The sequence below is a fragment of the Onychostoma macrolepis genome, chromosome 02 (assembly GCF_012432095.1).
Source record: "Onychostoma macrolepis isolate SWU-2019 chromosome 02, ASM1243209v1, whole genome shotgun sequence".
In the NCBI taxonomy this organism is placed as follows: Eukaryota; Metazoa; Chordata; class Actinopteri; order Cypriniformes; family Cyprinidae; genus Onychostoma; species Onychostoma macrolepis.
In genome coordinates this window covers 29,633,243-29,658,604 of record NC_081156.1, presented here as the reverse complement: position 1 = coordinate 29,658,604, position 25,362 = coordinate 29,633,243, and the positions used below count along the sequence as shown (strand labels likewise).

Below are 25,362 nucleotides of genomic sequence, written 5' to 3'. Positions count from 1 at the left end.
TTTACAGAGTGCTGTATCAAAGCATATTAAATGCAAAGTTGACTGAAAGGAAGAATTTGGGTTGGAAAAGGTGCACAAGCAACAGGGATGACCGCAAGCTTGAGAATACAGTCAAGCAAAGCCGATTCAAACACTTGTGAGAGCTTCACAAGGAGTGAACTGAAGCTGGAGTCAGTGCATCAAGAGTCACCACTCTCAGACGTCTTCAGGAAAAGGGCTACCAAGCCACTTCTGAACCAGAGACAACGTCAGAAGCATCTTAACTGGGCTGTGGAGAAAAAGAACTGGACTGTTGCTCAGTGGTCCAAAGTCCTCTTTTCAGATGAAAGTAAATTTTACATTTCATTTGGAAATCAAGGTCCCAGAGTCTGAAGGAAGAGTGGAGAGGCACAGAATCCATGTTGCTTGAAGTCCAGTGTGAAGTTTCCACAGTCAGTGATGATTTGGGCTGCCATGTCATCTGCTGGTGTTGGTCCACTGTGTTTTCTGAAGTCCACAGTCAACGTAGCCATCTACCAGGAAATTTTAGAGCACTTCATGCTTCCTTCTGTTGACAAGCTTTATGGAGATGCTGATTTCATTTTCCAGCAGGACTTGGCACCTGCCCACACTGCCAAAGGTACCAAAAGCTGGTTCAATGACCATAGTGTTACTGTGCTTGATTGGCCAGCAAACTCGCCTGACCTGAACCCCATAGAGAATCTATGGGGTATTGTCAAGAGCAAGATGAGAGACACCAGACCCAACAATGCAGATGAGCTGAAGGCCACTATCAGAGCAACCTGGGCTCTCATAACACCTGAGCAGTGCCACAGACTGATCGGCTCCATGCCACGCCGCATTGCTGCAGTAATTCAGGCAAAAGGAGCCCCAACTAAGTATTGAGTGCTGTACGTGCTCATACTTTTCATTTTCATACTTTTCAGTTGGCCAAGATTTCTAAAAATCCTTTCTTTGTATTGGTCTTAAGTAATATTCTAATATTTTGAAATACTGATTTTTGACATTCATGAGCTGTAAGCTCTAATCATTAAAATAAAAGAAATAAACATTTGAAATATATCAGTCTGTGTGTAATGAATGAATATAATATACAAGTTTCACTTTTTGAATGGAATTAGTGAAATAAATAAACTTTTTGATGATATTCTAATTATATGACCAGCACCTGTAAGGTTAGGAAACCTAAACCTAAACTTAATCCTACTCCATGGCTTAATAACAATACTTGTTTTCTGAGGCAGGAATGCAGAAAGGCTGAACGGAAATGGAGAAAGGATAAGCTGCAGGTTTCACTGCAATTTATGAGGCAGTGTTTTTCAGATTACCAGGCTGCTGTGAGAACTGCAAGGCAAAATTATTTCTCGAATGTCATTGCACAGAATTACAATGCCCTGCAGCCCTTTTTTCAATAATTAATAGACTTCTCAATCCGATTGGATGTTCTACTTTGACCCCCTCTTTGGAGGTATGTGAAATGTTTCTGACATTTTTTGTGGAAAAAATCGAAAAGATTAGATCTTGTCTGCAGAGTCTGTGATGCTACCGGCGTGTGTAAGGAGTTTGGAGCTCTTTGAGCAGGTGTCTCTGGCGCAAGTTAGGGATATTATTATGAGTTTGAAGCCTACATCTGGTAGTTGTGATGTGGTCCCTTTACGTCTTCTTAAGGAGATGGTTGATGTTGTTGGGCCGAGTATCACGTCTATTGTCAATAGTAGTCTTCATAATGGAGTTGTTCCTACTGGCCTTAAACAGGCGGTTATTCAGCCTCTTCTTAAAAAACCTAATTTAGACCCACTAGATTTGAATAATTATCAGCCCATCTCAAAACTCCCATGCCTAGCAAAGATTTTAGAGAAGGTGGTTTATTCCCAGTTAATGTCATTTTTAAGTAGGAATGAGATATTAGACAAATTTCAGTCCGGTTTTAGAGTAGGTCACAGCACTGAGTCTGCACTTTTAAGGGTTGTTAATGACCTTCGCATAATCAGAGATGCAGGTAATGCGGCAGCTTTGATTTTGTTGGACTTAAGTGCAGCTTTTGACACAATAGACCATGTTATTCTTATAAATCGGTTGTCCCATTTAGTTGGAATTCGTGGGACGGTTTTAGAGTGGTTTACGTCTTATCTGTCACATAGATCATCCTCTGTAAAGTATGGTAACTTTGTTTCAACGACAGTGCCTGTTATTTGTGGTGTTCCCCAGGGTTCTGTTATTGGCCCTATTTTATTTTCATTGTATATGTTGCCCCTGGGCTCAATTTTTAAAAAATACGGCATGCCGTACCACTTGTATGCGGATGATACACAGATCTATTTACCTATGACAATGGGAGAGAAAAATGGCTCGAATTTGCTCTTTGCATGTTTAGAGGAGGTTAAGAGCTGGTTGTCTCAAAATCTGCTTCAGTTGAACCACACTGTTAAAAATTGTCCTGTTAAAAAACAGTAAATAACTGGCAGCTTGGTTGCCAGCAAGGAACTGTAAAATTAACAGTATCTTACTGTTGGGTAAAATTACAGTTGGTTACTGTTTATTAAAAAACAGTAAATAACTGGCAGCTTGGTTGCCAGCAAGGAACTGTAAAATTAACTGTGTCTTACTGTTGGTGAAATTTACAGTTGACTACTGTTTTCGCAAATACTTTTTTTGCTCTTCTTCACAACTAAACAAACAATGTGTAAACTACAATACAAATATACTATGCCATTGTGTACGCTATTGAATAATGGCCTGCTAGTAAAAAGGACAACATTTTCTTCTTTTTTAATATATATTTGTACCCTTTGAAATAGTGACTTGAAATGTAACACAAGTAAAGCAGCTTTAAAGTGTTGATTCAAAACTTGTTTTGCTTTATTAAAAAAAAAAAAAAAACTTTCTTAGAAAAAACATTAAAGACAATAATTGAAATTTAAGGGGAAGAAGTGGTCATAACAGAAATAAACTCATATTCAACATATTCCCCAAATCAGATTCTGACTTACAGAACATTGGTACAAAATGAAAACAAATTGTAAAATAAAGCCCAAAGCTTATTACATTTATGACAATAAATGTACATTTCAGCTGTATAAATGATAAATAAATTGCTTTAACTCTTTAACAATTAATTCTAATAGGTCATGCAGGCTGTCCAAAAAAATAACTCTGGACACAAAGATTAAGTGAAAAACTTAGAGAACACCTGAGTAAATGTTTTTGAGTGAATAGAAATTAATGAATACCTGAAAAATAGAGATCAAGAGACTGTGTGTGTGGGTGTGTGCGCACATTTTTGTGACAAATGAGGACATAAATGTGTAATGACAGGTATTACAAGGAGCAGGTGACTTTTCAGGACATTACCCCATGTCCCCACTTTTCAAAAGGCTTATAAATCACACAAAATGGAGTGTATTGAAAATCTGAAATAGCACAAAGTTCGCTGTAAAGGGTAGGTTTAGGTGTAGGGCAATAGCACATACAGTTTTACAGTATAAAAACCATTACACTTATGGGATGTCCCCACTTTTCACAAAACAAACTTGTGTGTGTGATGTGAGTGTGTGTGTGGTCTGTGGTGTGTAATACTTGTATAAAGTCCAACTCAAAATCCATAAATTTTTTTAAGTAGACTGCAGACACGAGGGTTCACGGTTTTCTTTTTCTGGGTGACCTTCCCCATCAGCTTTGATATGACTCCTCCAGCCCTGGTCCCTTTTCCGGATTTATCTCGATGAACCACCTGAAAAACAAATGTGTGTTTAGAATTAGTGTGGAGGGGAAAAAAAGATGGTAACACTTTATCTTAGGGTCTCTTAACTAGTTGCTTATTAGCTAGCATATTACTAGACTATTAGCCATTTATTAGCACTAATTAAGCACATAGTAATGCCTTATTCTGCATGACCTTATTCTACATCCCTAATCCTACCCAATACCTAAACTTAACAACTACCTTACTAACTGTTAATAAGCAGCAAATTAGGAATTTATTGAGGGAAAAGTCGTAGTTAATGGTGAATAAGTGTTCCCTATTCTAAAGTGTTGCCAAAAAGGGTACTCACGGATAACATATAAATATTAAAAGTATATAAAATTATATTCTTTTATCAAGAACACTTCACTTTACTTTGTCAGGAAAGGAAAGCTTTCTTAAGAAGCTCCAACACTCAGATCTTTTGGACTGAATGATGTGTTTCAGTCTAGATTAAAGATATCTCTTTGTTCAAGCATTGACATAACACATCTTATACCCTACTATTTTAGCCATGTCTGACAGAACTGTAACATATGCACATGATCATCATTTTAATGATGAAGGATGGGTCCTAGATGAATCTGCTTCCTTTCAAGGTTTCCACCAACACCTCACCACCGATAGACATTTTATTTCCTTGACATTCACCTACTGCTCACTGGGGCTCAAATATTTGACAGGAAATTTCTCTATTTGATGCTATTCCCTGTTTATTAGGGCCAAATGTTTCAATGAAACATACATTTTCTGTATAGCAGCTTTAAAAATATATGTATTGTAAAAAGTGATATAGAAATAAAATGTGAAGTGAATTGAATGTATGCATCCAAGTATCTAACCTTTGAATAAATTCCAACGTGCATGCGTCTTCAGCTTGGTATTGAAGATTGAAATTGTTGTAAGTAGAAAAATCAGCTGCAAGCCCAGACAGAAAAGCCGGCTGGATGCCCTCACAAATGATGTGCTCCTCAAGGCTGATCATCCAGTGCTGGATTCTTCTTCGTGGTGTTTCACCTGAACCTTTAAAAAGAAAAACACATTTAATGTTTTAATTTAATTCACATTTAATTTCAGCATTGACATAACATTAATTTGACATTGCCAGATTACAATTGAATGCAAAGAAAACTAAAATCATTGTAAACAGTCACAGAGTTCAGCACTTCTAACATAAGAAAAGCATTTCAACATGGACTGGTCTGGACAGACCTTTAAGTCAAAATGTGTATACTGTAAATTGTGTATTGTAAAATGTATTTTCATTTATATTCAGACAACAAAGAAAGCCCATCCACTGAAAGTCCACACAAGTGCATGGTAAATAAAAACTCAATTTCAAACATGCTAGCTTTACACATGAAAACATTGGTTCTCATACTTAGCTTTCGTGTTTACATTTTTAAGTGCTCCAAGCATATGATTTCCGATTCAGAAATCCAGCTAATAAGTATTCTATCACTTTAAATACAAAACCAACATGGATTGATGCAAAACATAACCAACATAAAAACAATATAAGCACAACAGTAAAATCCCCTTAGAATAAGCATGTCATACAAGAACATGCTTACCCAAATTTGCAAACACACCGAAATTTTGAGTTTGTTCGTTTGTTTTTTTCAAACAGTGGAGGTTTAACGCGTTAGCAAATTCTGCAAACTGATAGCCTATTAGCCTATTAGCAAACAACACCGGCCATTTCAGCATGTTACAGAGCCATCGATGTGATTTCAATGCAACAGTGTTTGAAAACTTAACTTTGCATAGGAATTATCTCATAACGAATGAAACTCACCCTGTAATTGGGAATAATATAATCCGAGTCACAGAGTCAGAAATCCAGTTGCACTCGATGATGTCGCATTTGGCGCGTTTATCACTGAAAAGAGCAAATAAAAGATAGTGTCACTTCCGATATCCACTATACAGATTAGTTGCAGTAGCAAATGTAATGTATTTTGTCTATGAAATCGCGCAAAGCAAAGGGGAACTTGCCTGTTAACAAGACGGATGAAAGTCCCGGCGTGCTCACTGCAGTTTACAAAAATACTGGATAGTAATGTTTTATTTCCTTCGAGTTATAAATACAGTAGAATGCCGTTATATTGTGTCTACGTCATTTCACAAAAACGAAAAAAACAGTAATGTACTGCTTTTGAACATAACAGGATTATACTGTTGAAATTCTGCCGTAAATTAACAGCAATTTTTAACAGTGCAGAGTAAAACTGAGATTATGTTTTTTGGCTCTGTCAGAGGTTGTTCAGATATGTCCACATATTTGGGTTCATGGTCTGATTATTGCCATGACCAAATAAGAAACTTAGGTGTGGTGTTTGACCCAGATCTGAAATTTGACAAGCAGATAAATGCTGTAGTAAAGAGTATTTTTTTTTTTTTCAGATTAGGTCTATTGCTCGATTAAAGCCTATTCTGTCAAGAAAAGACTTAGAGAAGGTTATTAATGCTTTTGTGTTGTCTCGTCTGGACTATTGCAATGTATTGTATGCGGAGTCCTGCCAGTCCACTATTTCGCGTTTGCAATAAGTTCAGAATGCAGCAGCTAGGCTGCTAGTGGGTGCTAAGAAAAGTCATCATATCTCTCCTATTTTAGCCTCACTCAAATGGCTACCCGTGAGCTATAGGATAAAATATAAAACTCTTTTATATGTTTTTAAAGCATTGCACGGGTTGGCCCCTGCTTACGTGTCTGAGCTCATTGCTGTTCGTCAATCACCTAGGTCTTTAAGATCTAATAATAAGTTATTGCTTACTGTTCCTCGTACTCATTTAAAGTCAAAAGGGGATCAGGCCTTTGCTGTTGCAGGCCCGAAGCTCTGGAATAGTCTGCCTCAGGAACTTAGACAGGGCGTATCGTTAAATGCCTTTAAAGTTGAAGTCAAAAACTATTACTTGTCGTTAGCCTTTGAGAGTGTGGGCTAGTCTTTGCGGTTAGTTGAATGTGTGTTGTCTTCAGTTTTGTGTTTTAATGACTGTTTCATGATTGTTCAGCACTTTGGTCTGCAGGTGCAGTTGTAAAGTGCTATATAAATAAAGTGAAATGAAAAAAATGAAATGAACCATGGTTCACCAAGGGAACGAGATGCTGCGTCGCAGGGCCATTCCTCCGGCATCCCTACTAGAGATATGCTTCATTCTTAGAAGCTGAAGCCGGCTGCACCTCACGTGCTTTTAAGCTTCCTGGTCATGACGTCACCCGCACCTGACGTCTCGCCATCAATTGGACTGATTACACATATGATTCAGAGCTTGATATCGCTGAAAGGCGTTCCCCTAGCGTTTTCGACGCAGCGTCTCGTTCCCTCGGGGAACCATGGTTACATACGTAACCTGGGACGTTTCAAAGCAGCTTTACAGTATTAAACTAGAGTGTCGATAATGCAAAAGGACAATAGTAAACACTCAAATTTTGTCAGTTAAACAAAGTCAGTTCATGACTGATTCAGTAACGTCATATGATTCAGTAAAAATATTTACTCCACGAACATGTAAAACATTAACAACAGCATTTAGCTACATGTTGTCGGCAGAGTTGTGTTCTTTTCTAAGCCTTGATGATATGCAACATTGCAAACTGTCATAGGAGATTTAGTCAGATTTTCATGCTCTTTCAGTTGTGTAAATTGTGCGTTTACATTACATCTCCATGAACACGAAATCCACGACACACCGGTTGTTAACATCCATTAACCGGTTGTTGACGTTTGTAAATTTTAGCATAAAGTCGCTGTCGGCCGCTTCAGAGTTCTTGCTGCTGGTGCGAATGCAACCAGGAAAACGGCAGAGGAGAAAATTGGTTCTCTAGGAACTGGGTAGTTCTCAGAACTAAGTTCCTAGAACTATGCAGTGTAAAAGCCTCTAATGCAACCAGGAAAATTTCATTCTTGGAGCACCCTCCTGGTGACTAGTTCTTATAATTTAGTTCCTATAGATACAGGTGCAAAAGCCCCTTATATTAGCACTGACTTAAAAAGCCTTAATTTCATGCTTGTTTGTTCTGGTTTGATAGTGGTGTATCTGGTGAACAGCCATCAGCAAATCTGGTGGTGAAGCAGGTTAAGCTGGTTAAGAAGCCTGGTATAAACCAAGAACACTATAGCGTTCAAAACTAAAGTCTTTAAGCAGAGATGATTCACAATGCATAAGGGTGACCTGTCCATCAGCTTTCATTACAAACCCAAATCTAAATATAATAGTTTCATTTAATTCATCTGTGCAATGAGTGAATCACCTCACAGCACCTGTCCTCCAGCTGACCATCACTTTCTTTTCTCTCTCAAATGCTTATGAAATGACAGATTGCCTTGGCGACTGGCCTTTCCACGTTTGAACTTTCAGCGGAAAGATTGTGTGGCTAAATCTATTGAAATTAACAAACCTGCTGGAGTTCGAGTTCCCATTTCCTCCTCTTTCTCCAATCATTTCTTGTCCTCTCCCTATCCTACAACCCCTGTGAGGAAAAAATGGCAAATGTTATTAAAAAAAGACACCAAACTAATAAAATATATTTTTTTGCTTTTTACCTGCAAAGAAGAAAGTGCAGTCTGTGATTTTTTTTCATAAAATATATTTCCCACCCACATTTAGCTGTGAGCCTTATGAATTTCGCTGCTCTTCTTTGCCACAGCCTACGGCCACATAAAATTGTGTTCAACGATTTGTTAAATATCCATTTTCAGTGGATGCAATAAAACCTGTGGCCCGCTCTGGAAAAAAAAGAAGCAAAAAAAAAAAGAATCGTCCTTGAGTTTCAGCTGTTAGGGCTCATCGAAACTGTTTGAGCCCAACAGAGGGAGAACGAAAGAGATGCTAATGAAATGTCCCGTGAGGTCATTATATTAAAATCAATAATGCCTCATTTCCATGGTAAAGTTGCTGCCTGTCTGGCAAAAATCAGCTATGTTTTCTGTGCCGATGGGGGGAAAAGATAAAAGCCTCCGTTGAGAGGCTTGCGCATTCAAGAGCTCTTTCACAACACAATGGAAAACAATCCCACCACCTTTCAGAAGGATACCGCGTTTGTGGTGCACGCATAACAAAAGACACACTCGCCACAAATGTCAGCTGGGTTTTTTTTTATAAGAGCCGTACGCCGCATGGATCGTGTCTGCATCAATGCAAAGTTCTGTTGACTTAATCGCATTCAACGTGCCCTTTAGCGCTGCTTCACAAGATCCCCCAAAAGTGTTTCTCACTGCAGAAGTAAACACAACAGAAGCCTAAGTCTCCTGCTACCAAATCGGAAACCTAGGCAAGCTTTCACTATGGATGAAAGAAGGAATTCTGTAGTTTATTCCGGCAGAACAGCCGAGGGTTTACATGCCACATGACTTCATTACTCCCGCACGGAGAGTCATTTTCTGCCAATATTTACCCAGATCTAATCCCGTCTACAGCCTCCAGGACTAATTGGGGATGATTTTTAGGAGTGCAGACTTTCCTTGGGTGGCCAGATATTTAATGCGGCAGTTTCAACAAAATCAACCTGATTAACATTTTGCAGTCTCTTTGATTTATTAAATTCATGTGCCTCTAATCTCGCCTAATTATATGCAAACACATGCAAGCTGGAGAAAAAGAAAGAGAGAATGAATGAAGAAAGAGAGAGAGGGTTAGTGTGAAACCTGCATGCATTGCAGGTTTTACTCATCCATGACTGGCACATTGTCCACCAATCACACTTAACGCCAATATAACCAACCGAGTTTAGGACATTCATGAAACAGTTGCATTTTCCAGTTTGATAAAGGGATTTTATTTTTTTTGTTATACTATCAATTAGACAAATAATGTGGTGTTTTATATATATTACATTACACTGTATATATTATAATATGAATAAATAACATTTACATTTTTTAGAATTTCCCTTGTATTCTTTTTGATGTATTTATGAATATCACCAACTATCCTCTCAACCATTCTTTCTCTCTCTTACTCTCTATCTCTCGCACTCACTTGTATCGCGGCAAGGCTCCAGCACGTTTTCCTCATGCGATTTACTTTCGATTAAGGGATTAAAAATCAATTATGCAGGAAGTCATGCGTGGGCGTGATTACGGCGGCGCAGAACCAAGCAGTTCATCACAAAGCACTTCATCTCTGCTGCCTTCCGCATGAGCCCAGGAGTCATCGCAGAAATTTACCCAGCATTCCAGCAACCAGACACATGCATGAAAATGTAAGAAATTCAATATCATTTCGACTAATATTTGTGACTAATAAGTCACGTTTTTGAGTAAGAGATAGCTAATAAGCAGCCACAGAGTGGCTTATGCAGTTTGGAAAGCCCAGGGCCTCAGTTCACATACTTCTAAAACTATAAAATATAACTGTATGTATGTACTTTGCTGGAGATTGGAATGTATGTAAGTCAAAATCAGCTAAGGAGTAATAATGGAACAATACTATTATTTACATCAGGTTCTGCATTTTCATAATTTAAATAAGAGACAATGAAAACAGGCTTGGAAGGGACTAAATACACTAATGGGCAGATCAAATAAAAAAGATTATAGTTTGGTCAGAAAATGTCAAACCTTTATTAATGATTTGAATAATTTTTATTGTAGATTCGACACAGTGGAAGGTCAGACAGAATGCGATGAGATATGTAAAAATCTTAGTGTAGAGGAATCTATAGTTATTAAGGAGACAGATGTTATTGCAAGTCTTAGAAAACTAAAGTCAAATAAGACCACTGGCCCGGATGGTCTTAAAGCTCGTCTTCTTAAAGACTGTGCTCCTCAATTAAAGGGAGTTTTTACAAGGCTATTTCAATTTCTCTTGGACAAAAGTGCAGTGCCAAAACTATGGAAATACTCAGTGATTCAACCTGTGGCTAAAAAAACAGGTGCAAGTATGCCAAATGATTATCGACCTATTGCAATAACTTCTATATTATGCAAAACTATGGAGCGAGTTTTAGCTAATCATTTAACTTCAAGTGTGGCCTCTAAGCAAAATCCATTTCAGTTTGCATATAAGAGAAATAGAGGCACAGATGATGCTGTACTGACTCTTCTTAATACATTTACTAAACATCTTACAAATCCTAAAGGATACGCTAGGATTTTATTTGTAGATTTTAGTTCAGCTTTTAATTCAATGAAGACACATCTTCTTTTAAAAAGGTTAGTGGATCTTAATATTAATCAAGGGCTTGTCCTCTGGATTAGAAATTGTCTCTCTTGTCGTCCACAAAGAGTTTGTGTTAGAGGGGTGATGTCTGATGTGCTCACTGTGAGTAATGGTTGCCCACAAGATTGTGTTCTCTCCCCTTAGCTTAGTGGTTTTGGTGTTAGTAAGCACATTTTGGAACTTGTGTATATATCCATTGTTGAATGTGTTTTAACGTTTCATCTTTCTGTCTGGTACGAGCATCTAAATTGCAGACTCAAGAACAAACTTTCCAGAATTGTATCCTTGGCAAATAAAATAATTGGCAGGCCTCAGAATCAATTAACACAACTTTACGTTGAAAGGACAAAGAAGAAGGCGAGAGTTATTCTTGCAGATGGCTCTCATCCTCTTTTTAGCCAGTTTGAGCTCTTGAAGTCAGGTAGACGTTATAGAGTTCCCCTAGCAAATAAAAATGAGAGGTCCTTTATCCCCAATGCAATTAGAATCATTAATTCAGCAACTTTTTAATTAAGCAGTGTGTAAGACTTGAATTGTATCCATTTTTTTCTTTGTGTTGTGTGTGTAACGTGACTAGTTATTGTGATTTTATTCTATGTTGTTATTAATCTTGTTGTGTTGGTGAGCCAAAGACAATTTTCCACTTAGGTGGACAATAAAGTTGTACATTAAACATTAAACATTAAACAACTTTGTGCATCAAAGGCACAAGCAAATCACATTAAAAAAAAATTCAAAAGACAAGGCATTTACAGCTGAATGTATCATTGTGTCTGTCAAAAAATAACATGCACAATACATGGAAGTATTTTCAAGACTACACCACTTTCTGAGAAGGAGAAAATGGTGGCCTGAATGGCTGTCTGTCAGAGAGTGTAATGTAGCTAAAATGTATTTTTTCTTCACTTGCTGAAATCGACAGGTGATTTTTATAAAATGTGGATCACTATTTTCTCAGTTGTTTTAAATATTAAGGCAATTATCAAAATTTAATAAAATTCCAATGAAAGATATTTTTTCCATGATTTGTTATATTTAATTACCAGATTTTGACTCCTTCAACAATACTTTTAAGTATGTAGACAGTATGCAAAAAATATATATATAATTCATCTTCTTGCTACATACAACTTTCATTCAAAACTTATTTGGCTAAATTTATTTACATTAAAATGTATTTGTACTTTTTAATTTTGCTACGTTTTAGATACTGTAGCTAATCTGGTATAGCATTGTGCTAAAAATACCAAGGCTGTGGGTTTGATTCACAGGGAACACATGGACTGACAAAACTGAAGGCAATGCAAGTTACTATGATGTCTGCCAAATGAATAAATATAAAAGTCTGCTATTTTGCTAACTTTAGCCATGCATCTCTCTCCAAAATATTACCATCCAAAGACATCAGCAAACAGCAAAATCAAAACTTCAATATTACTGGCAGACAGAGTGTTTCTGATTGGCTAAAAGTGTGGGTCGCCCCTGACTCATTTTTATTTATTTATTTTTTTGCTGTTTATAGGGTCTATTGCTTAGCACAACTATTTGAGTGCTATCTTTCAGGTAATATACACCACAAAAAAATTGCTTGCAGCACCTTAAACTTTTAGGTTTACACATTTATAAAACTGCTGTGGCACGGAAAAAGTTGCTAAAGAATATCACATAATCCTCCAATGTGCAGGGGATTGTGGGTAACATTTGCAAAAACTTCAAAACTCTAACAGAAAGAGTAGACCATCTGGGCACCTTTGGCATGGCATTTTCAACAAAGTATAATTTGGGACACACTAATCTCCTGAACTATTTGTACAGACCGTATATGAATTGTGACGGAGCCAGTGCTGATGGCAGGTGGAGCTGTAGTTCGCGTGACTGTGTCATAGCCGCTTCCTGCTCTGTCAGTTTGGATCCGTATCGAGGTTTGTTTTATTTTAACGAGCTGTCATTGGTTTCTGAGCATGCGGTGGTAAACGTCAGATCCTGAGAGCGGTCGTAAAGTAGAAAGAGATTTGGCTCTTATCCGGAAGTGTTCAGAGGTCATAATCCCGTTTGCCTGGGGACGGCCGCAGTGTGAACAGCTCAGAGATGTATTTCAGAGCCGGACAAATTCTACCTGTCAGGATTATTGATTTGCCAATACATGTGAAAGGGCTCAGTGAAGCCCTGGCAATAGAAACGGGTTTAACTTCACACTGCGGACAGAAGAAGGTTCTTTCCACTGTCACTGGCAATAACGCGCTCTCGCATGTGTTGTTTACAACGTCTTGTTAGTAGAGGATTTGTATATGAAGATTTTTATGCTGTGACCGCCAGATGCCCGGACACGAGATGAGAAGCATCTGTCATGTGAGAGAAAAGTGCTGAAATTGCGAAACTCATTCGCTTTAATATATTCTTCTTGAAGACCTTCATTAATGCCTAGTGTTCCTCATACAAGAAATGTATCGCATCAGACATATAAATAGAATACAGGACAGTCATAATCGAGACAAGGAAACCTTGCATCCAGGAAATTTAGATGTTTCCTGAAACCTGCCAAGCCCCAAATCTCATTAAATAAAAGGACCATCTGTTTCTCATGGCCAGTTGCTTTCTGAGAGCTTTGAATGATGCCGAAAACATAAATCACACTTTAAGCGTGGATCGTACCAGAAGGTGAATATATGCTTTTTGTAATAACTTTTCCCAAAGCAATAAACAGGACACGTATCAGCAACACGGGAAGAGAGAGAGAGAGGTTTAAACAACATTACCTGATGTCAGACGCCCCAAAGCTTATCATTCTGTCACGACTGTGCTTCTCTTCATATGACTTTATGAACTGAAGTCCGAAGATTTCAGCCAGGAGACTACGGACACAAGGTCTAGCTCACTTTGAACTTCATCTGACCAAGAACTGGGTACTTAGAAAGAAGGAAATCATCTAACCAATATGTAAAACAAGCTGTCGGAAGACATTAGGTGGTAAAAGTGGATTGACTTTGTGGTTATAATTTCCGCCCATCCAAATGCAATAAATACTAAGTGCCTCAAACAAAGGTTTCGTTTCAAGGTCTTTGCAAACATCGTCAAATCCAATGACTGGTTCGTCCTTCGAAGCATTAATTGTAACTGCAGAGCACCTAATAAATACATGCACAGAAGCCAGCCAATCAAAATGAATGTCCATTTGATGCCCATGCATCGAATTATCATTGTATTATAAAAATTTTAAAACTTATTTTTACATTTGATAATTAGGTTCCATGGTTAGTTATTGTCTTTTAGTGAATTTCACAGTTTTTAAGTTAAAATATAGGCTATCATTGAGATTTTGTACATGTGGTTAGAAGAGACAGTCAAAAATTTACTAAAAAATTAAAAATATTTAATATATTAAATTTAATTTATTTGTTGACTGGTGCCCTCTTAAAAAAATAGGTGCATGGTACCCCTGTAAAATATATACACAATAATGCATATAATGAAATTGCTTGATTAGTTTATTCATTTAATATTCAATACACAGTGAATGTCACATATTGTGATATACTTTATATAACGAATGGTAAAATGAGTGTATTCAGACACCGCTCCTGACAAGTCCCAGATGATAAAAAAAAATCTGATTTTAATCAGAATTCAAACTACATAATGGATAAGTTTTGGATCAAAGCTGTATATTTTACATATTACATGTTTTTTTCCCCTGCTGTTCAGACTGCAACTGCATGGATTTGAGGCAGAAAAAACTTAAGCTGCTTGTCTGAACTAAGCCATCGTGTCCTTCAGCAACACACTGCATACTTTAGCATACTGAATGTCACTTTGTACTTGATGTCAGACAGTGATGACTACAGTGTTATGTAGGCTGTGCAGTTCAGTGTGTGATTGAAAACTCATTGAGTACGAGAGAAACTGTGTTTGTATTTACATAAACAGAACAAGTCATGCGGAAAGTGTACACTAAACGCCCACATACACGCGACGTGCCGGCACCGATGCGTCCTAAAGCATCACACACAGGATGGCTGAGTTATTTGTTATAATTCAGCTGTAATTTCTGAATTTTCAAACTTTCGGAAGAGATTAATAAATCCGGAGGGAGAGAGCATCAATCTTCCTCTGGCTTTAGCCGTGTGCTGTCACAAGATAGATGCTCTCAGCAGCCCCCGACACCACAGAGCGGTCATATCGGCCTCCGTCAAGCCTGGCTGACCACTGCTTCCCCAACACAACCTCTAGCACTTCAAACCCACATCCTCAGCTCCCATCCGCATGCCCACCCTGAAGCAGGAGGGCTTTTGTGCATGTCATTTTTTGCACTTGCACACAGAGCTGTGCAGGAGTCCGTATTTAAGGCTGTCACGCTGATAAATGGCTGTTTCAGATTAATTTCTCTTTTAATGTTCAAATTTTTGCTTTTCCAAATGAACCTGATGACTAATTCTCGTTAGACATGTGCCATTTGCTCTGCAATTATACAGAACCACACGGGAACCACAGGAATTGAATGCTAAGACGTTAGATTTTAGATTTGCTGAGTCACAACACGTGACGTCCAAGTGAGAAATCAATGTGATGTGAGATTTTCTGTTAGGTAAAGAGTGGATAAGATTTTTTTTGTGCATATTTTAATAAGTATTTTACTAAAACAGGGCACCGTTCAGAATTATATATTAATTCCATATGATATATTATATAAATTTAAATATAAATCCCTGAATCTAAACTGAATTTAAAGTGTAATTCAAATTTGAATGTAAGGAAGTTGAATTCAAATATACAGTATATATATATATATATATATATATATACGGATACCTTAGCTTTTTGCCGTTACTATGGCAGCCAACAACAGCACAGCTTAACCCTCTGCACATTTTTATATATTAGTTATATTGAAAAAGTTGCAATTCAGTCAATCTTTTTTACCCCGTTTTAACATGTATTTCTATGGAGACAGGCTGTAGCTGTCGGGCAAGATGGCGGATAGCAGCGGCAGCACATAATATTTGTGTTCTGATTGGTCAGATCGCCTGTCAATCATGCTCTTTGTGAACGGTCAATTCAGACCCCGAGAATATTGAACAAGAGGACCGCACAGAACCTTTGCATGCACGGATATTGCAGTGTGGGCAGGTGCCAAATCCTGCTGGAAAAGGAAATCAGCATCTTTAAAAAGCTGGTCAGCAGAAGGAAGCATGAAGTGCTCCAAAATTTCTTGGTAAACGGGTGCAGTGACTTTGGTTTTCAAAGAACACAATGGACCAACACCAGCAGATGACATTGCACCCCAAATCATCACAGACTGTGGAAACTTAACACTGGATTTCAAGCAACTTCGGCTATGAGCTTCTCCACCCTTCCTCCAGACTCTAGGACCTTGGTTTCCAAATGAAATACAAAACTTGCTCTCATCTGAAAAGAGGAATTGGGACCACTGGGCAACAGTCCAGTTCTTCTTCTCCTTAGCCCAGGTAAGACGCCTCTGACGTTGTCTGTGGTTCAGGAGAGGCTTAACAAGAGGAATACGACAGCTGTAGCCAAATTCCTTGACACGTCTGTGTGTGGTGGCTCTTGATGCCTTGACCCCAGCCTCAGTCCATTCCTTGTGACGTTCACCCAAATTCTTGAATCGATTTTGCTTGACAATCCTCATAAGGCTGCGGTTCTCTCGGTTGGTTGTGCATCTTTTTCTTCCACACTTTTTCCTTCCACTCAACTTTCTGTTAACATGCTTGGATACAGCACTCTGTACACAGCCAGCTTCTTTGGCAATGAATGTTTGTGGCTTACCCTCCTTGTGAAGGGTGTCAATGATTGTCTTCTTGACAACTGTCAACAGCAGTCTTCCCCATGATTGTGTAGCCTAGTGAACCAAACTGAGAGACCATTTTGAAGGCTCAGGAAACCTTTGCAGGTGTTTTGAGTTGATTAGCTGACCGGCATGTCACCATATTCTAATTTGTTGAGATAGTGAATTGGAGGGTTTTTGTTAAATGTGAGCCAAAATCATCACAATTAAAAGAACCAAATACTTAAACTACTTCAGTCTGTGTGCATTGAATTTATTTTATACACGAGTTTCACAATTTGAGTTGAATTACTGAAATAAATGAACTTTTCCACAACATTCTCATTTATTGAGATGCACCTGTATATGCAAATGAATTATCTACCAGCAGGAGCCGCTGTTGGAGTGGGAGAGATCGAGGTTTCCCTGGTAACGCTGTACACAAAGCAGAGCTCCGCTCATAAACGCTGCTTTATCAGACATTACATGCAAGATGAAATGAAAATGACATCCAAAATTTTCCTTCATAAATACAGTGATATAAAAACACCCGCACCGGGTTTTGATTTTGAAACGTACAGTGCTCAACCAAGCGTTCTAGATTTATTTATTTTTTTTAAATATACAAAAAAAAAAAAATTATTAAGATTTATTTTAATGATATTCTAATGGACGCTTTGTGATATCACAAACACCGGAAAACAACGCTGTAGTCCAAACCAGCCGTTCCTTCCCAGATAGCAAAAATCATTTGGGCCAGATCTGGTCCAGACCCATCGGACGTTCTGGCCCAGATCCGCATAACGGACTTGGGCCGGTGTCTTTTGGCACAACGGGCCAATACCGGCATGGATCCGTTTTTTCCGGATCTGGGCCAGCTCCAGACCAGATGCGGATTCCTTTATGGTGATTTGGCCCAAATGTGGGCCGGATCTGGGCCAGCTCATTTTGTGTATTTTATATATAGGCCTTCATACACACACAAATAAGTTGTATACATATCTAGAATTCAAACACAATTTGTTTATTTGTACAGTGCTTTTCACAATACATATTCCAATGCAGCTTTACAGAAAATGCATTTAAAAAGAGTATTGCATTTAAAAGTTACAAATAAAAAGAGTAATGTCCATATGCCACAGTATTTGTACAGTTCCCAGATAATACAAATCATACAAGTAGATAATGACTATTTAAGTAGAAATGATAAATACCTTTAAAAGCAATGATTACAAGCATCTTACCCAGACAGCAAGGAGTGTCAGCCCAGATCCGGCCCACAACTGGCCGCATGGATTTCACACGGGCCAGATGTGGGCTGGATCTGGGCCGACACTCACTGCTGTCTGGGTACATAATTAAATATCTTTCTTTTTCCCTTAAGGTATAATATCAAGGTCTTAGACAACAAAAAGTTTAAAGAACTGATTTAGATGTACAGACAATTACTGTCCTGAACACTACTAAAACAATATTCATATTAAAACAATTGAATTACTACACAAAACATCTTTTACTACACTACATCTTTTCTTTTGATAATTTTTGCATCAAAAGCAAAATTAAAGTTAATTTAAAACTACCCCAAGTAGTACAAGTCTCTACTTCTAGTGCTTACTGTACATAATATTCACTAAGCTTAAAACAGTGCTACACAATGAGAATGAGAAGAATCTGAATAATTACCACAGGGAAATTTTATATCACAGGGAAAGGTCTTACAAATGTGTGTCACCGTTGTGTGCTTGAGTTGGTTCTAGTTGTTCGAGTCTTCTGCAATGCCGTTTTTGAGGTAAATGCGAGCCCTCCATCTGACTCCACAGCTTAAAGACAGTTCCCCCCTTTTCGTTGTCTCTAAAAAAAAAAAAAGATTAAATATCTTTTTAATATTAAAATATTAATATTAAATATATTATACACACACACATACATACAGTACATATATACACAAACACACACATAAGGTCAGAAGTTTACATACACCTTGCAGAATCTGCAAAATGTTAATTATTTTACCAAAATAAGAGGGATAAGATATTTACATATTGTCCACAAGAGAAAAAAAATGTTGAATTTATAAAAATGACCCCGTTGTTTACATCCACTTGATTCTTAATACTGTGTTGTTCCCTGAATGATCCACAGCTGTGTGTTTTTGTTTAGTGATAGTTGTTCATGAGTCCCTTGTTTGTTCTGAACAGTTAAACTGTCTGCTGTTCTTCAGAAAAATCCTTCAGCTCCCACAAATGATGTGCTTTTCCAACATTTTTGTGTATTTGAACACTTTCCAGCAGTGACAGTGTGAAAAGATGGATCTCAAAATCATACAGAGGACAACTGAGGGACTCATATGCAACCATTACAGAAGGTTTAAACGCTCACTGATGCTCCAGAAGAAAAAAATAATGTATTAAGGGGGTGAAAACTTTGAAGTTCATGGTAAATTGAACCATTGTGGGAAACATGTAACCCAGACAGCAACATAGTGTTGGCCCAGATCCGGCCCACATCTGGCCCGCGTGAAATCAATGTGGGCCAGATGCGGGCCACATGTGGGCCGGATCAGGGCCGACACTGCTTGCTGTCTGGGAAGTATCTTCTGTAGCTTCTGAAGGGCAGTACTAAATGAAAAAAATATTTAGGCAAAATAAGAAAAATGTACACCTTCATTCTGTTTAAAAGTTTTCACCCCCTTAATGTATCGTGTTTCCTTCTGGAGCATCAGTAAGCATTTTTCACTTCCAGTTCTTTTCCACATCATCAATGTTATCCATGGTTAGCATTTTTTAATTTTCCTGTAATTGAGTAATTTTGTCCTGCTTTGTGTGTAACAAAGATAATGTTCATTCTGCTTACTGCCCATAGGTGTGAAGTATAATAACTGATATAACAGAAGAAAAGCAAGGAGAACCTGTGCCACCTGTTTTATATATTAAAAAAACACACAACTAATTGCATATTACACAGATATGTTATGAATGTATTTGTTTCATTTAGTATTACAAAGCAAGGAAGGCAATGTTTAAGCCTTACACATAAGAGTCACAGATTATTAACATGCTCCACTGTGGAAATTAGTGCATGGGACATCAGTGTCATACACACTTCCTTTAATCACCGACTTGAGATGAAAAAGGGTTTGTACCCAAATGACACACAGACTATAGCATTGCTAGAGGACTATGACTGTTATAACAGGTATATTGTTCAGGATGAGTGTGAAGTTATTTGAAGGAGCATTTCTCCAGAAAGCTGCAAGCCTCAATCGGCCCCAACAAACAGTATGTTTTGAACAGCACAAGTTGTAACATTATCAGGCACTCATTATTATCAATACTCAATTATAAATTGTGGCATTCAAATAGCTTGAATAACTCAAACTCCACTGAAAACTAAAAAAACAAACAAACAAAAAAAATGGACTCACCTTACTATTCGACAGTCCCGGCTCTTAGGTGGAACCTGAAATTGAAACAGATCGTTATTTAGTGTTGCTGGACAATTTCTCAGTTAATTTACCCAATTAACATGGAGCATACCGTTAACAGAAATAAAAGCATATTTTGGCAAAGATTTTATAAATAAAAACCATACCAAACAATATAATGTAATACATGTATATCTCCTCAGTGCCCCTCTGTTTCTATCATTCAGTGTGCCTGAAAGTGTTCTGCCTGCTTATTCAAGGGGACTGGGCTCGTCAAAATTTTGGACACATTACTGTTTTTAATGTTCTTGAAACATGTCTCTTATGCTCATCAAGCCAGCATTTATTTGATCAAAAATAAAGAAAAAAAAAATATTGTGAAGTATTAAAAATAATTAAATGAAATAAAATGGTTTTCTATTTTAATACACTTCAAAATATAATTTATTTCTGTGATCAAAGCTGAATTTTCAGCATCATTACTCGTCTTCAGTGCCACATGATCCTTCAGAAATCATTATAATATACTAATTTGATACTCCGTTGTTATCGATGTTGGAAACAGTTGTGCTGCTTAATTTTTTGGGAATCTGTGATAGTTTTTTCAGGATTTATTGATGAATAAAAAGTTAAAAAGAAAAGCATTTATTTATTCAGCTTTGCCATCACAGAAATAAATTATATTTTAATTACAATTTTAAAAGTAATTATCAGTTAAAATGTTTTTTTATGAATATATTGTAAAACGTAATTTATTCCTGTGATCAAAGCTGTATTTTCAGCATCATTACTCGTCTTCAGTGTCACATGATCCTTCAGAAATCATTCTAATATTATTATTTGCTGCTCAAGAAACATTTCTGATTATTATCAGTTGAAAAACAGTTATGCTCCTTAATATATGCAGAAACCATGATATACAACCATTCACATGTTTGGTGTGTGTTATTTAATAGAAATGACTGTTTTTATTTAGCAAATAGGCATTAAATTGATAAAAGTAAAACAATTTATAATGAAGCAAAAATATATATTTCAAATAAATGATGTTCTTTTGAACTGTCTATTCATCAAAGAATCATAAAAATGTTTCCAGAAAATGTTAAGCAGCAAAAACTTTTTTTTTTTTTTACATCTAATAATAATAATAAGAATCATTACTGATAACTGAGCACCAATATAAATCCAGCACTAAATCAGCATGTTAGAATGATTTCTGAACGATCGTGCACTGAAGACTGCAGTAATGATGCTGAAAATTCACAGGAATAAATTACATTTTAAAATATATTCAAATGATATTTCACAATATTACTTTTTTAATTTTATTTTTGATCAAATAAATGCATGCAGCCTTGAGGGTTAGTACTTAAACATTAACACTGCTAGCCCACCATGACAGGCAGCAATCTTAAACATTAAATTTTAATGGAAGCAGTCAAAATTACTATAGTTTAAATTAAGTAATTAAGTTAAAATTCGTTAATTACGTATAATTACAGACCTCTGGACCGTTTTCTTCATGTTAGCAAGTCCTCTGATAACATAGGCCTAAGTGTTCGCCGGTCCAACACCGATCTAAGGAGCAATAAAAACACCAAACCTTTAAGTTATCGAGTACACAACATAATAAGAAATTAATTTGCTAGTAGAACAGTGTGATAACACGGTGTGACATACCTCGGTGAAGTTTTAACAGCGTGCAGTTTTAACGTCTGCCTCGATCTTCTTGATGTCTTCTTCTTCTATTAAGGTTTATTGGCGGTTGGCAAACAACTTTTTGGTGCATTACCGCCACCATCTGGTGTGAGTGTGGACCAGAATGTTGTGTGTAAGCATTGTTTAAAAAAAAACTATATCCTTCCACTTAAATTGGTTTCTCTAAGATATTGAAACAGTATATTACAACACATTTTTTTTACTCTTTCTGCAAAATGCTAATCAAGCCAGCATTTATTTGATCAAAAATACAGAAAAAAAATGTAATATTTAGAAGTATTACAATTTAAAATAATGGTTTTCTATTTTAATTTACTTCAAAATACAATTTATTGCTTTGATCTAAGCAAATATCTTTGACGTCTTCTGTTCTGAACACGCTCGTTTCGGACGCGCCCGGATCTGCTCTGCGACAGTAGTTCCCGCCCACTGAAACCGGACCCGGGCTGGATCCGTGTTACAGCACTGAAACGGATGTGACTGTAATACGGATTTGCCGGTTTGAAAACGGATCCGGCACAGAGTCAACTGCTGTCTGGGTTGTAGTTCTTGAAAAGGGATTTTTTTTAAAAATGAGATTTGATATTTGTAACTTTGTAGATCTTTTTATGCCCAAATATACACACTACACACTGACTAAAATTCAAAAAGTTAAAAGCATAATAGGACCCCTTTAAGACTAACTTTAAATGTTGGCTTAAAAAAGCATTTGAGAATTAAAAAAAAACTTGGATGGATGGATGGATAGAACATTACCTGTCGAATTTCCTGGAAGTGTAGTCAATTCAATTCAGTTTCACACTGATGAACCGAAGGGGAGTCAATTCTTCAATTCTGAATTTTGCACAAACTTAGAGCCAAAACAAATAAAATATTCATCGTCATGCATAATATATTACTAAATGATTTAATCTTTGCATTGATTCTAATCTTCATGAAGATGGCGGTGATTTTTTTAACTTATCATGCCGTGCTTGAATACAAAGCCAGCAAAAGCTTTGCATTATTTGTATTCAGTCACAGCGGTCACAGGCATTTGAAAAGATGCCTATTTGGGTCCTATGAAGCATTTATGCACTGAGGGTAAGCTTGCCTCCTTGACTTTGTGCATTTGTGTGTGTGTTTTCGAAGCTCACAAAATGTTGAGTCTAATGTTGTGTTACCACAGAAGCCATTTAGCTCCCGCCTGGTCACACAAATGCAAACACACACGGTTCCAGGTTTTCAATGGATTTCTGAGCCATTGAGCAAAAGAGTGAGAGGGATTTCTGGGTGACAAAACACAAATTGGATGTTATTGCCCTGTCCTTCCAGGGCTGGTTTTCGGTCAGCTTTTCCATATGCCACATCTACTATTTGGTGGGTAAGAGCTCTTTAAATGCTCCAAATCAATACATGAGATGTTTTAGCCCAACACACACACAGTACAGTAGGTAAATAGACTGAGTGATAGAGGACGAATTTCATCAACATGTCATGCTATTAGAGATAGCTCAAGCATATATTTATGCTAATGACTAGTAGACAGAGTCAGTAAATCATTTGGTGGTGTGGTGGGGCAGTGGTCAAAGCTCTCCTATAGGAGAGAAAAATCACTCTATAATACCATATAAATACTATTACTTAATGCTACTCAAATGTCCGTTGAGTTCTAGAACTGATCTCAACAATATTTTAAACTTTGCCAAGATAAATTAGATTTATAAGTAGGTTTAAAAGTCTGGAAGATCTGAGAATAATAATAATAATAATAATAATTTTTAAAGGAATGAAAGGCTGCATTAAATTGATCACAAGTGACAGTAATCACTTATACATTTATAATAAATGGAATAAATTGTATTTTAAAATATATTCAAACAGCTTTAAACTAAAAAATATTGTTGTTTTTGCTGTATTTTGTCAAATAAATGTAGTCTTGGTGAGTTTTGTTTGTATTGTATAGTTCCTATAAACAGCCTTAACTCTGAATTATGTATAGGTTGTAGTTTCAAAAAAAGCTTCCTAAGGATTCTTACATTTGCATACTGCTCCACTATTTTGGTTTCTCTCTCTGTTTTTCCACATCTCTGTCTATCACTACAAGCTAAAATCTCTGGTTAAAAAGCTGAATTTCAGAACCCATAGCGGGTTTAATTTTAATTCAGTGTCTTGATGATGGGTGTGCAGCAGTTATGGCCTCAGGTATAAATGTATCTCAGTCCATCTGTAATAGACTTTAATTATCCATTCACTCCTCCTGTGACGTTTAATAGAAGCCAGACAACATGCCGGCAGCAGTCGTCACTGGCTTAGACTGTGACGAGAGTGACAGACCTGACAGAGACCGGTGACAGTTTTACTGCGGCCCACACTCACAGACCCCTGTTTACACTGCCAAAGGAGCTTCGCTCCCACACACACACACACACACACACTCACACACTATGAATAGTAACCACAAGCTGACCTTGCCTTTCTTTTAGTCTGAGATAATTTATACAAATGTAAGCATTCTCTCTCCTTCTCTGCGTTTGGACTGGCTCAGGCATTTCTTGAAGGTGGAGAGGTCTTGCTTCAAGATATCCACCGTGAGAGTCGGAGAAATCAGACTGCTTTTGTCCTTGGGGAGTCAGGCATGCTGGCAAAGGGCAGGGAAGTGTGTGTATGTGTGTAAGAGAGAGAGAGTTTAACATGGCAGTGAGGGCATTATCCAAACTGAAATTAAAGATTTGCCTTGGTTCACTGCCTTTGTGCATTTCACAGGGGAGGTGGAGAGCGATTTTAATGAAAATGTACGTTTGCCTGCGCAAGGCTTCACACTGCACCAGTAATGAAGCTTCAGCGATGAGCCCAAAGGGGGTTAAAACAGGAATATGTTTTTCTGCGAGAGTAAACAATTTTGCTAAACACTGACATCAGCTAGCACGACACTGTTTGGCTTCATCAATAAAAGCTAATGGCTTGATGCTTAAAATCACAGTCCTTTCTGCAGTAATTGATTCACGTACATGATAAAAAAAAACGTATTCGCGAGAAGATAAAGAGGATGGTTTCAGGACAATTTACTTTCTGTGCTGTTTCAGAGTGTCGTTCAAAAGAATAAATGGATGAAACGGAGTACGGCAGAGGGAGAGAGAGCGACCAGAGTGGTGTCTCATGAAAGCTAAATGCTAATAGCGTTTCTTTTCACAGAGTATTACTAAAAACCCTCATTCTCAGCTGCTGAAATATTCATGTTGCGCGGTTCTCACGGGTCGGTAAGTAGCGTATTTTCACAGGCGCTCGCCGGAATGTGGGTTAGATTCGCTGTAGTGCTGACATGAGCGGAGGTAATGACATGGCCGGGGGGTCGATGGGTGAACGTTTGTCGTAAACTGATACTCAAGAGCTCTTTCTATCCTTCCATCTGTTTCTCTTTGTGTACTGCTGGTGATTGCTGTGCATCTGCAATATTTCCACATTTAAACAAAGATTTAAAAATATATAAATAAATAAATCATAAGCTGAAGATAAAACAGAAAAATAATAATTAAAAAAAAAAAAAAAAAC

The 25,362-nt window shown here is 37.3% G+C and overlaps 2 long non-coding RNA genes across 2 annotated transcripts; both read right to left on the bottom strand.

Annotated features, from left to right (window-relative positions):
* Positions 1-3,542: 3,542 nt before the first annotated feature.
* LOC131529642 (uncharacterized) lies at positions 3,543-6,038 on the bottom strand. Its single transcript, XR_009268162.1, has 3 exons — positions 5,541-6,038; positions 4,585-4,765; positions 3,543-3,730 (listed from the first exon to the last, which is right to left on the bottom strand). It is a non-coding gene; the product is annotated as an uncharacterized LOC131529642 (long non-coding RNA).
* Positions 6,039-18,042: 12,004 nt separating this feature from the next.
* Positions 18,043-23,492, bottom strand: LOC131552125 (uncharacterized). Its single transcript, XR_009273906.1, has 5 exons — positions 22,588-23,492; positions 21,793-21,913; positions 21,617-21,690; positions 20,113-20,147; positions 18,043-18,539 (listed from the first exon to the last, which is right to left on the bottom strand). It is a non-coding gene; the product is annotated as an uncharacterized LOC131552125 (long non-coding RNA).
* Between the last annotated feature and the right edge of the window lie 1,870 nt (positions 23,493-25,362).